Source organism: Ambystoma mexicanum, chromosome 1q (assembly GCF_040938575.1).
Source record: "Ambystoma mexicanum isolate Mex_15411 chromosome 1q, UKY_AmexF1_1, whole genome shotgun sequence".
NCBI lineage: Eukaryota > Metazoa > Chordata > Amphibia > Caudata > Ambystomatidae > Ambystoma > Ambystoma mexicanum.
Genome location: NC_090922.1, coordinates 594,683,207 through 594,697,026, shown reverse-complemented (window position 1 = coordinate 594,697,026; position 13,820 = coordinate 594,683,207). Strand labels below are relative to the sequence as shown.

Sequence of the window (13,820 nt, the reverse complement as noted above, 5' to 3'; positions counted from 1 at the left end):
CATACATTTCTTGAATGTTGACATTACTCCTATAGAACAGTTTATCACAAACCTAGATTATAAACCGTCTGATAGAAATTGTATATAGCAGACTGTTTCCATCCAGCTGCAATTAAACACCATCTACAATATAGTCAATATGAGACGATTTCTGAGGAAAATGAAATATATGAGCAGTTAGACATCATGGCTAACAGATTTTTGGACAGAGGATATGATAAAACTTGCATTAACCTCACATAAAAGAGGAAGCCCGTTTGACCGATTGTCAAACTTATTTGTGTATCTACATTCTCTAATCAAGACAGGCAAATACAAAAAAAACCTATCAAAAAACATTGGTTCATCATCTCTGAAGACCCTAGCCAAAAACGTTGGTCTATCATCTCTGAAGACCCATCTTTTAAGGATTTATTCCCGAACCTTCAAACTTTTTCCTTCAAATGAAGCCACAATCTAGACAAGAATTAGTGATTGTGGAACGCAGTAATGAAACCTTCCAGGCTACATTGGGTACTACCGAAAAACACCAACTCCATAAGAGGACCATTTATTTTTCATTCATCTACTGGGAAAAAGGTGTTTCTGCATAACTTTGCAACGTGCGACTCACTAGGTGTAAATAATGGTATTAGATGCCCTTGTGGGAAATTCTATGTGGGAAAGCCAAATGGTAAAGAAAAAGTAAAATGGCACGAACATCGATCCAGGATTACACAAAAAAACTACATGCTTCTCTGCCTTCACATCACTGTGTTGGACACAATCATAACATGGCTCAGATGCAAGTATGCATCTCCAAACATAGAAGAGGGGGACATTTGAAAACTTGGTATCTGAAAAGGAGCCGTTCTGGATAGCTTTTCTTGATACCTTAAGTGTTTGAATGACTAATGAAATCACGCATTTTTTGTAAAATCAATTATTGTATCCATTATTGTACAAAGTAAAGGGAGTGCATTTTCAGAGTTTTAGGGAACAGTTAACATGCATGCCTTGGATTACACTCTTACATTAAATCACGTTTTGGATCACCACTATAGACCTCAACATCATCTGAATAATACTAACATTTTGAATTGCAAACGTATGCATTATACTTTGAAAACAATATTATTTGAACTGCACCCATATTCTAAATTGCACCAAATGATATTAACAAAGTATGGATTAACCATTAATATTATTTATTAATACTATTCAGCTAATTTGCTAACCATCATGGGCTTGCTTATAATACTATTACTGTCATGAATACCCCAATACATGCTTTAAGATGGACATTGTGGGACATTGTGCATGGACACGTCTGAGGCGCAAATTTGCAGGAAAACTAATGCTACTTAGTGAAGAGTTGCCTTGCCAATTTTGGATCCTCTGGAATCCATGCGTTCACAGGCTTTTACTCTAAAGACACAGATTGGGACCCTGGAATCCCCGATAAAGGGATTCTACATTAAATTGATGTACAAATGCATTAGTTAAAAGTAGTAATGCCAAACATGGATAACATAGCAAAATGCTATTTTATATACACCTCTTTAATATCTTCCATAGGTTGACCATCTCCAATTTACCATGAGATTCTGGAGAAGAAACGAACAATGTAAAATGGAACCTTTAAATCACATCAGTATTAAAATGAATATCTCCCACAAAAATAAAAATAAATAAAAAGGAGGGCCTGAATCCCATCATGTTCTTTCAGGAAGGTATTGTTACATATACAGGTATCCATCGTTCAGATTTGTGGTGGAGGGGGGGGGGGGTGATTTAGATCATATAAAATTCAGGCCTACTTTCAAATGTATTAAAACATGCTATTTTTTAACCATGTATGCTTCTGATAACGCATTAAGCATCAATAAGTTTAGAAGCTGGTCAGCAGTTTTTATTTTTCCAGAATCCGAGTGGAAACGAAATTGATAATGAATTAAACATTGTCGTGAAAAATCAAGTTATTACTATTTAAAATGTTTCATTGGATGTATGAACATGCTAATTTTAAAACTTTATTAAATAATATGTTATGTCAGTTAAGCATAGGTAGTCTGTCCTAAGAGTAGGATTGCCTCGTGTATCAGGGACACAATACATGCGACTGCATCAGCTAGCAGCCTGCAGGGCACTGTGGTAGGTCAGAGGGAGGAGACATACCAATGGGTGCCATATGCAACAAGGTTTATTATAAAAAAAATAAAGAAAATGCCAAATTTTCCCGATCCTGAGGGTTTACCTACCTAACTGAAATAAAATGAGAACGGGTCATAGGGTTGGAGAGAGAAGTCAAACCAAATGTTGAAGTCTCCTAGTATACTGAGGGATGGATGATGGCTGAAATCAAGTTGCTGAGGGAGTCAGTGAAGTTTGTTATAGTCTGACAGGCCTATATAGGAGTAGGAAACAGAGAGAAGAGCAGGGGAGTAGGGGGGGGGCGGGGTGGTCAACTAATAATGATTTGTATTCAGTGTTACAGGATACATTCTCCCCGGATACAGCAGAGGTTTTGTTTGTGGGTGATGGCTAGTCCGACAATTCTTTGTACCATCAGGGAGTATTGAAACATGGCGATGGGCAGGTGTGGGAGGAGATTAAGGTGGAGCAGCAGGAGGCACGGAGGGGGTATGTGGGAAGCTTGTGGGAGTTCAATGTTTTAGAGGACAGTTCTAAGAGGGCCAGGACTGGGTTAGGAGGGTGGGGGTGGGAAGGACGAGGGCTGTGCATAGTAAGAGGTGGCGCAGGGTGAGATCCTGGGTGGTGCTGAGAAAGTTGAGGGTGAGAGCTCTTAAAGTGAATGATGCTTGTGCAGAAGGAGTGTGGGAGGGGGGTTGACCGTGGAGAGTTGGATAGAGCATTTCACACTGCGCTTAATACGAGTCAGGGAAATTGGTGGTGGCTGTAGGGGGATGGGGGGGGGGGAGAGGTTGAGAAAGTAGGAGAGGGTGTGAGTGTTAGGGGGTGATAGTGCAATTATGGACGGGAGTGTGGTAAATAGGACTGATGTTCTGGAAAGTAGAGTGCCAGCGAGCAACCTCTTCCTGGAGCTGTGAGGGACATAATGGGAGCTGGTGTTAAAGGATATGAGGCGAGGATCGGAAGGTGGGTGTATTTGAGAGCGGTAGAGGGGTAGGATGGGGTGGGAGTGTGTGTGGCACGGAGCGCCATTGGCTAGGTTTTTGGTGCACCAGCATGTAGTTCTGATCTGGGCAGAGTGAGAAATGGGGATGAAGATTTAACCTGAATAACAGGCAGGTGGATTATGAGAGTAGAGTAGGTGGGCAGGTGCTGCAGGCAAGGTGGTGCACACATTCTGAGAAACTGGGATGCTACTAGAATGGGTGGTAAAGGAGCCAGAGAATTCAAGACATCGGCAGTGTGAAACAAGCGCCTAGATTCAAAACTTCGGAAGAGTGTGAGAATGCCATCAGCAGTGTGAGAAGAGAGTGAGAAAAAGGTACCAAGGCGGAGTCATTTCATGTTGTAAAACTAGTAGGTCTGGGAAGCACCAGGAGGTCTAGTGGGGTATTGTGCAGAGGCAAAAAACATTACAACAGTGAGACGTGTGTCAGAAGAGTAATAGAAGTGACAGTGTTTAAATTGAGCAGAGTAATGGCTTTGCTCACCACCCGTGCCACCTTAGCTGGCAATGTTGCAGTGGGTTGGTCTGCTTGGCGGCCAGGGGCAAACAGGAAGCTGCCTATAGTTGTCTGCCCCGTTGTCTGCCAAAATCGAACAAACATTACAGGAGGGGGGTGGGAGAGAACAGTCAAGACACTATGCCCTCTGGTGGTCCAGATGAAACTTTGCACGGAATTGCGGAAATCCTCATCTACAATGCCAACTTCTTCATTGGATCCTTGGCACTATTAATCTTGAGACCAGAGGTGCGGAAAACAATTACATGGCAAGCACCCATAATGTGACTCAATCTCTCCCCATCAGAGACCTCTGGTAGAGCACAAGGAGAATAGCTTCAGGTATTGGGATAGTTGAGAACAGTAGCAGCTGGAGGGCAGGGTTTAGCAGTAGAGCCAGCACGTTTGTCATGTAACAAAACCCTGCTCCCCTCAGTCCCCATTCAGAGACATAGGTAGCACTGTGAGAATCTAGTTCGAGCATATGTGCGATTTAAATGAACAAGCAGTTCTTGCTGCGTGTCGTGGGGGAAACAGCAATATACTCGTTGGGCTACTTCCGTTAGCCTATCTTGCCAATGCACATTGCAAATTGAAGCGACATATCAGGTAGTTGACTGACGACCATGTGCTAAGAATATGTCTTGTGCGTATTATGTTCACTGTGCTCCTTTTTTTGGTAACCATGTATCATGTAATCCTGCCGGTCAATATGCATAAAGATGGCAGAGTTACTGACCAAGGCTTTGCTGCAGTTTTGCTCTCTGTTTAAACACATTCTGAATGAATAATCGTTTGACTGCCATAATAGCGCTGTGTCGGTATCTCATTCTTGGCGTGTGTCCACGAGCAGGCATTATGAATGGATTATTTCCCACAAAATGCCCCCTTCCCCTTCCCCTGTCCCTCAGATGGGACCTTGTCTCAGATAGTGTCAACATCTGAGTCTACCTCCCCCTTCTCCTCACCCAACTCCCCGGAGGTAGATCCTTGAAGGTCAGTCTTCTGGGGTTTCTTCTTCGTCCTTGAACCCTTCCCTTTAGGTGCTCGAACCTTCTTTTCGTGTAGGTAAGGTCTGGCCCCTCCGGAGGCCACCTTGGCAGAGGTTGAGACCTGCCCTAGGGGAACCCCAGAGGGCCAGCCTCTGATCTAGGGAAAAAGCCTGAAGGCAGAAAAAACCCTAGTCCATAGATGGGTTCTGATGATGAGTTAAAGAGATGGCACAGATCTTCAGGTACAATGTCCAAGATACCAGTAATGTGAAACACAATCCGAAGCAAAACTGAAGAGGGATAACTAATAATAGGTACAGAGAAAAAGGAGAGAGCAGGGTGAACAACAAAGGTAAGAAAGAAGGAATAACAAAGAAAGATGTGGAAATTAAGGAATGAAGATAATAAAGGAAGCAGAGAGCAGAATACAAGGAGGAGGCAAGTTAACAGAAAATACTCACAAGAGGAGAAGCAAAAGAAAAGCAATACCACAAAAAACTCAGCGAAAGGCTAGCGGAACACGGCGCAAAAGAGACACCGTGGCCGTCAGCAAGAAGGCCGACTAAACGGCTGAGGCAGGATGCCGAGCGGACAGGGAGGTAAGCAAGGAGTACGGAAGGTTCCGTGAAAGAGGAGCCGGCGCCCACTGCACAGGGCGGTTGGCGAACACGGGTAGCTAGAAGGAAAGGGTGAAAACCAACAGCCGGGAATAAGGAAGGCGGAGTAATAGAAATACGGAAACAAGGAGAATAGATAGAAAAAGAGGAATTCGAACGTAGTACAGACTACTACTGGAGGGCTATAGAAGAAGCAACAACACGGGATGGAAGAACGAGTACACAGGACTCGGAGCGTTGACCGAAACAATAACAGATACAACGTGCCGAGTAGTAGGCGGGGCCTGAATTTAAACGCACCGGCGCCATGTTGGGTGAGGACTAGAAAGTTCATCGAAGTCGAAACTTCCAGCGACTCCAGTATTTCCAGTCCTGGTTCCTGACAGATAGGATCCAGTTGGACAGTGTGCCACGGTTGGGGCATATGCAGTGGACAGCAAAGGATGTGGAGCGCACTGCACAAGGTGGACAGAGGTTTCCTGCAGTCAGAGATTTTGCCCGCCAGCTGATTTCCTCCACACGCTGATCCTCCGTGACTGAGAAACTGCTTGTTGGACAGAGGGAAGCCGGCACAGACAACTGAATTGGGAGAGACCATTCTGGGTGCAGGATGTGATGAGCACGCTATGATGCATTATGGATGAATTATTTGACTTTTATGGACTTCACTCATTCATGGTGCATCACCCTTTCTCAACTCTCATGCTGGATTTCCTTTGCATCTTGTACTCAGGGTGGCCCTGAATCATGCTGTTCTCATCTTCATCTTTTATCCTGGCTTGCAACATTATGTGTTACTACCGACTTCTGCAATTGTATTCACTCTCCCCTCTTGCTTCTCCACTCTTTTGACTGCTAACTCTGTTCTCTCCTCCTTTCCCTTCTCCCCCCCCCCCCCCCATCTCCTCCCCTTACTTTCTTCTATGCACATACTCGATCAGAATTGTCCCTGGACCTAGTATGATAGCAACCACGTCTGTCTCCTCCACCCTCCCCTTACTGGTTTCTTCCTCCCCACCCCCCCTCCAGCACTTTCTGAAATGTGGTCAGGCCTAGTATGATAGTCGCTTGTTTTGTTCCTCCCCTACCTTTCTGCACCCCTCTCCCTTACCTTTTGTTTTTCTACGGCTCTTCCAGAAATGTTGACAGGCCTAGTACGGTAGTCACCTGTCTGTTTCCATTTCCTTCCCACTCTCCCCCTCCCTTCCTTATCTATGTCTTAGCTCTTGCACCATCTGAAATGTCATCAGGCCGAGTACGATAGTTAATTTCACATCCTTACTGTTCATGGCCTGTAAGAATGTCATTGTATTTTCCCTTGTTCCATCCCTTGAAGCGCTTTTGAAACACATTGTGTATAAGCGCTATATAAATAAACTATCATATCATATCATATCATGAAAGCAGTGTGAAATGCTGGGTTTTCTGTGGGAGCATTGTGTTAAATGAGCCATAGAGAAATACACCTTGTTAACACAAGTTGAAACCATGGAAAGTTCATGCTCTAAAATGAGGTGTGTGCTGAAACACAAGGCTGGCTCCAGTGCTCTGGCGCAGAATGTTCCGACTCCCCCAGAATGTACGCCGCAGTGGGAATTGTTAAGGGCTTGGGGTGGTCTTGCGAGGATGGCATAAATACCCTGCCACCAACTCAGAGTTAGTTTCCTGTGCATGGATCTTTTGACCTGCAGAAAATAGAGTACCCAAGAGAAGCATTAGCCGCTAAAGGTGATAAGACATTTGGAAACAGACAATGGAAAGATTATGCTAGACAAAATATACAAGATAAAAACATTTAAAAAATGTAAACCACAACCCGAGAAGGACAACACGCGCACATATGACCATAAAGCAATGGAAACGGATTGGGAAGAGCAAGACCGTGAAGATATGTGAAGGATGTCTATATAGCCAAGGCTTGCCAATCGGCCCAGAAACCTGAATCAGGAGTGACCTTAGAGAAGACAGACCCGTTGTTAGAATGTTTAATGGTTAAAAGTCCTCCCCCCACCACCCTATCAGGTACCTGCTGTAAAGGCGCGCTCCTCGCCACCTCGTGCCCACAGGATTACAGCCCAGGACACGGAAGCCGCGTAAAGGGTAGTTTTGGCATGGATCAAAAAAAGGGGTAGACGGAAAACAAGCCAAAGTATACGTGCCCCAGCAACGAGATGCGCTTCTATTTACAATAGTGCTAGAGCTAACTAGGCCGAGTGTTGTCGTTACATAAAAAGATGAATGAGGACGAAGTGTACCCCCTCCAGAGCGATTATAGACCTATAGTAAGCAATCCAGGAGTTTAAACTTGAATCAGACTCCCGCCCAAAATGTCGGTCAAAATTCCTATTTTGCATCATGTATGCCCCAACAAAGTCCATGGCAACTCAAAGGTTTCCTATGAGAGAAGTGCCTGTGTTTGATACTGATAACCCCACACACCAGGTCCACGTACCCAGGAACAGAAAGGAGTTACTGTATTTTACTAAAGATTACCCAGATATCAGGCAAAATCCTGATCAGTGGTATACCCAGACTGACCACGTCTTAAAGACCGGTCTGCTAACGCTTGGTGATATAGATCAACTGTTCTAATGTATACTCCAGGCAGACATGGCACCAATGCAGCATACAAGACAGTTTAAATCCTGTCATAAAGTGGGGTGAGCCAACCTTGGCAGTGAGTGAAGGGGGGGATGGTGGGGGGGGGGGTTGGGAGTCTAGGGAATTGTCCTAAGAAATAATGGCTCTTCCAGCACTGCTGAGAACTTGTATCAAGCAAGTGGTTCCCCCACAAGGTAAAAATGAATTGGGATAAGCTGACCACTTGCAGGCAGGAAGAAGGGGAGTCTGTTGAAAATGTTTGCACGAAAGGAAGAAGCTTTAACCTTGTTTAGTGAGATAGATATGTTCTGTTCCCATTTTGTTGAAGGGTTGTTACCTCACTTAAGAAATGACATTCAGACATATGAGTCCACCTGGCCAACCCAAAGGGCTGCTCAAATATGGACCATGGCATGGCTAGGTATTATGCAAATGGCCAAGCTAAAGACAAGGGGCGAAAAGGGAAAGAAAATTAGAGTTAAATACAAGAGCATGAATGCAGCAGGCCTTTCCTGAAAGAGCTACGGGAAACATGTGCATGCTGAGGGGGAAAAGGCATGTACAGAGTAAGAGGATAACACACACAATCAGGTGGTGGAACACTAGTGGAAACAGGTTGTCACCATTTTAAAGGCCGAGGATCATTGGATCCGGGAATGTCCGCACCAAGGAGAAGAGGTCCTGGCAGAGCATGGAGTCGCAGCATGTCAAGGGGAGCATATGTAAAAGCCATTAGCGGCATTCAAGCAAATAGTGGGGCACCTGATGGGAATAGCGACCAGAACAATTACTTTGACCGAGGCTAGGGAATATTATGTGGACAAGTATACAGTGAGTGACTATGGAACAGGGCTGCCCAGGAGAGGGAACAGGACGCGTATATCCCTTTAGATCCAAGGGGACCATTTGTTGAAATGGAGGTGCACGACAAGCAGGCTAAACTCCTGCTAGACACCGTTGCCTCCAACATATCGATAAACCACAAAATAGTGCCTTGCATTCTCCTCTCCGGGAATATTTATACATCAGTGGGTTTCGCAAATGAACGTTTTCCAAGTCCAATATCGGAACCAGTGTTAGTCACCATTTATCTCTTGTAAGGCTCCTCTGGTGGTTACAGACAAATGCGCTTTGAATTTGTTGGGCATGGATCTAAAGCACTTGAATTTTAACATTAATTGGTCGCCTGATGGAGTGTATTTGATGGGCTGTGCAGAGTCCTTCTCGAAGTGCTTTGTTGACACCAACGAGTTACCTAAAGCATCAAAATAAATTAACACTGATATTTGGGCCACAACGATGCAGGCTTCATGGTAGTCGACGCTGTGAATAGAATAATTCATTCTTCAATACAATTATTTTAATAAGGGCCATGCATCAACCATGATATCAGGTCTGGTATCCTTAACTCACTAAAACCACAACAGTTTACCACTACTTCACGTGGCCACAGCCACTAAGAACGTATATGCCTACAATTTCACATTTTGATTTCATATTAATTTTCGAACAGAAAATATGAGGCTTCAAAATTGACCGTTTCTTCTGGTCCATTGTTCCATTTTGGCTAGCAGATGCCACCCACCTTCTGGGTAACCTAACATGCAAAGACACAGGCACCGCAGCTCATTAGACATGCTGTCCGACATTCGGTAATATCGGTATTATTAAAAACATTTATTTTGTTAAGATTGACCGACCTTGGTGACAGTTATAGAAAAGTAGATATGAATCCAGGTGGATCAATATGTTAGAATGATTCAGGAAGTCAGTGAGGCTTCCTCTACGTCGAACATTACAGGTTCACCTAATGCAAGGAGTTGCCACAACCACAGATCAACAAACAGTCACTAGGGAAATCAATGCGGATTCCCCCATGCTGAACGGCTTAGTTCCTTAAGTGCAAGGGTTGACATAACGACACAAACAACTTGAGAGGTTTCCTTGCATCATATGCAATATTTGTGGCGACATACCCATTGAGCATGGGATTGAACAATTACTCGCCAAAATTATAATATTACCATGGTAACTCATGTAAACAACATCGGTAGTAGACCCGAGGAGCAGCATGAGAATGCCAGGCGCAACGCAATACCACAGAGGGTAGGCACTTTTCAAACACTAAGTGGGATGTTTTATAACGAAGCACTCATGGACTTAACTTCCTTCTTCCATTATTTCAGCACCTTGACTTGAGAAAAAAAAAAAAGAAAAGTGCTTGAAAGGTGTCGGGAGGCTCTTTTGCTAATAATAAGAAGACTACCATATGACATGCAATCCGTTCCTAAGGTATGCCTATCTCTACATACCTTTTGCATAAAAAGGCTGATCAAGTGCTCCCCTTCCGTTATGTTAATATAAAACTAATTTCTCCAGGCTACCATCTAAGCTTGCTTCAGCAAGACTAAAACACTGTTGACATAGATCCAGTTTGCCCTGAAACTGACAGCTCAGTTAGCTTGTGTTCGCACGTGAACTCTGCAGCTGCCTCCCCTGGGTTTGCCTTGAGCAAACATTATCCATAGATTCAGGAATGTCCGGCCTCTGCTCGCCTTTCCTGTAATGCATACATAACCTCTGGCAGGCCTCTTTGCAATGTGCAGGCTTCAGGTCCCTTCCTGTAACACAAGTCTTTCTGACTTTCTTGCCCCTTCTCCCCATGTATAATTACTATTCATATATAAGACATCTGCATTCTTTTCAGCAATATATGGATAAGTCGTCTGTTTGACATTTGCTCTTTCCTGGAACGCATGTTAAAGGGGAATCTTTGTCAGACATCTGTGCATCATCCTGCAAAATATATGTGCTGCCTTTGTTCGGCATCTGTGCGCTTCAACAGCCCATGTTTAAAATGTGTGCGTCCTTCCTGGAATTCTTGTGAAGCCTGCCTTTGTACCCTTTGCTGAGAAAGCAGTAAAAGTATTTTTGGCAGAAAAGTATAATAAAGTATGTGCATCCTGTTTTTTGACAAGCCATAGGGCCCCATGCTACCATTTGCTATAAAAAGTCCTGAATTTGTAACCTCATCAGCTCACCAAACCGCTCTCCTGGCGGTGTGGTGAAGTCTACCCTTTCGCGAAAGCTCTTGTCCTGACTAAATAAATAATTGTTGAACTCACTTGCTCGTGTTTATTGAAAGGAGACCGCTGCCATTGTAATTATAGCCATTTACAGTTCTGTTACATCGGTTGCCATGTTGTCCCCCTGCAGGTTCCCGCTCAGCGTATCCTGCAATCAGGACATTCTGGGGACAACATTAAGAAAAACATGGATTCTCACAATTTGAACAAGGTACCCGCTCTAACCATCATATTTTCTAAGAATCTCCAACTCCTTCCGGCATTGCGTTGTGCCCTCTGTTCTGAAGGCTCTACTTTTAGAACCCCCCCCTGCACACTTTTCTACTTCAAGGGTAAGTCCAAATCCGGGGAGTCGCTAAACTTTGGGCAGATGTGAACACGTTTAAAGGATCCTAAACCTGAACACTCAAGTTTTCTGATTTTGTCTGCTTCCCCCTAAGGCGTTTTCATATTGCACTGAGGAAGGCTATATTGCTCACCAAACAGTTAGCTCCTGTCATGACCCTTGCCCCTGGCCCTCACTGGCAAGTCAGCCTTCCAGTTAGGGCCAGGTCAAAGGCCTTAAAACCTCATCCAAGACTCTCTTGGAGTCAGTCCTGGCGCCTTTGGCGCCAGGCTCATAACCATCATGAAGACCAACATTAGAATGGGACTATTTACTTGGGACCATTTAACTTGGGGGGGGGGGGGGGGGGGGTTCAGCCAACATGGAGGCACACACATAGCTCAGTTACAAGGAACTGAGCTATGCGGCCTAGTCTTTTGGATGTGGCAGGTTTTGGACCTTTTTACCTGGACTACTTTACCTGAGACCATTTAAACCACACCCAAACAGCAGAACATGCTTTGCGTTATTCTGCTGTGGGCAGCGCAACGCTCACCGTGTCCAGTTCTTTGATGCCAGCTTACCTGAAACCAAGGATCTGCAGAGAGAAAGAACACTACGAAACTTACCTGGAACAGTATCCTGTCTTCAATCCATCGCTGACTTCAGTTCCACTCACCTGAAGGTACGAACTCCATCATCCGGCACCGCATGCATCCTGGAATACCATAACCTGGAAAGAGGAGAAAGAAAGACAGCATTAGTAAGCGTTTACTCACATTTCCCCCCCCCGAATGAAGAAAGCCACGCAATTCTTACCTGGGTAGTCTCCTGGTCAGTATCATTGCGGCGCTCGGCGAGGAACATCGCAACCTGCAAGGAGAGAAAAGACACAGGTTAGCAATATAAAAGGTGAAACAGCGCCGCGCATCGAGCATTACTCACCGGACAACATTGCGCACACCGCGCTTTCGCCTACCGGCCCATGCTCATCTTCAAACTGCATGACAACACCAAAATACCTTTACATACCTAAAAGAAAGAAGCAAGACATTATTATTCGAACTGAGAGGAACACAAGAACTGCATATAAAGACTGTAAAGCAGCAAACCTACGGAGTCGCAGCAGGTCTGGATTGCCACAGTGGGGCTTGCACCAGTGAAGTAACTTGGTCGCTGCTCGCCCCCACATCTACGCGCCCCTCCCACGAGGAGCAGGACGGAGAATCCACCTCTTACAATATTAAGGTGAGGAGAAGGCCCAAGGGGGAGGAAGGAGTTGAGGCCAAAGGAGGTGGGAAAACAAAGACAATCTGGTATTGAATCCAGCTCTCCTATATTGGAGACTCATCTTTAACCAGAAGCCTTACCAAGGGACCGGGAGAGGGTTCGACAGTGCAAATCATCCAACCAGGGCAGGGTGGCGTCCCCGCGGATACCAGGTGAGTGTAGCAGCTCCTTGCCGAAAAGCAGACCCACACATATTATGTACCATGTCCAATAGAGGGATCACAAGTATTTTATCTATGGATCATATAACTTCATGAATGAACTGAAGATTTGCTTTCTTTTTGCATTGTTCCTGTTCAATGAATGAATTGCGGCATTTACTTTTTCTTCCTCATCTACTGCAATGATTAATTGTCCTTTTTTTCAAATTCATTGTCTTTTCTTTTGTATGTTTCTTTGTAACAAGTTATTTTAAGTTTTTTTTGGTACCTTACCAGCATCCTGAACTTGTTTGAATCAAAAAGACAATCTCATAATTACAACTCCACTTTGAAATTGAACAGGACTGTTCTACGAGGTTAAGGATACCAGACACGATATCATGGTTGATACACATCCCTTATTAAATTAATTATATATTGAAGAATGTATCCTATTCATAGCGTGGACTATATATACACCGTTTGCGATTATATTGGACCCCCACCCCGGCTGTCCACAGGGGCACCCCTTATTTGTTAACGCATGGTACTCTAGTCCATTCAAATCAGAGTGAAATCACGGGCGTTACCCAGAGTACCCCAATATAAGATAGCAAAAGAAAGGTTAGAAGGGATCAAACAACTAATACAGGATCCATTAACAAAGGGGATATTAAAAGGAATTAATAGGTAGTCCCTCTAACAGTCCTATTTTACCCATACAGAAGCAAAGTGAAGGAAAGCCAGATTCTCTTACTCAGTGGATACTTCTAATTGATCTCTGCACAATTAAAGATCATAGTTCCTCAGTTCCCTGTGGTCCCCAACATGATCTCCTTTTTACTAGGATTACTCCCTCAGCAGAATATTTTACTGTCATTGATCTTAAAAATCCTTTTTAGCATTTCAGTCCACAGTCAGTAGGTATTGCTTTTAATGTTAAAGGCATTTGTACCGCAGAGTGGTCCCCAGGCGCTCTGGTGGATCTGAAAAGGAGGGTGTGAAAAAAAGGGTGGGTGGGTGGGAATAGGAAAGTAAGAGTTGCGATTTCCTGTTGGCCGCTTCAGTTTCGTTTGCTGAGCTTAATTGCGGTTTTCAGTTCGGTGCAAGTTCACATGTGCTGATGTGCTGGTT

General features: G+C 44.3%; 1 protein-coding gene across 4 annotated transcripts in view; it reads right to left on the bottom strand.

The window, feature by feature from the left end:
* CENPL (centromere protein L) overlaps window positions 1–13,820 on the bottom strand; it is a 391,919-nt gene that overhangs the window by 293,611 nt on the left and 84,488 nt on the right. The window lies entirely within an intron of this gene.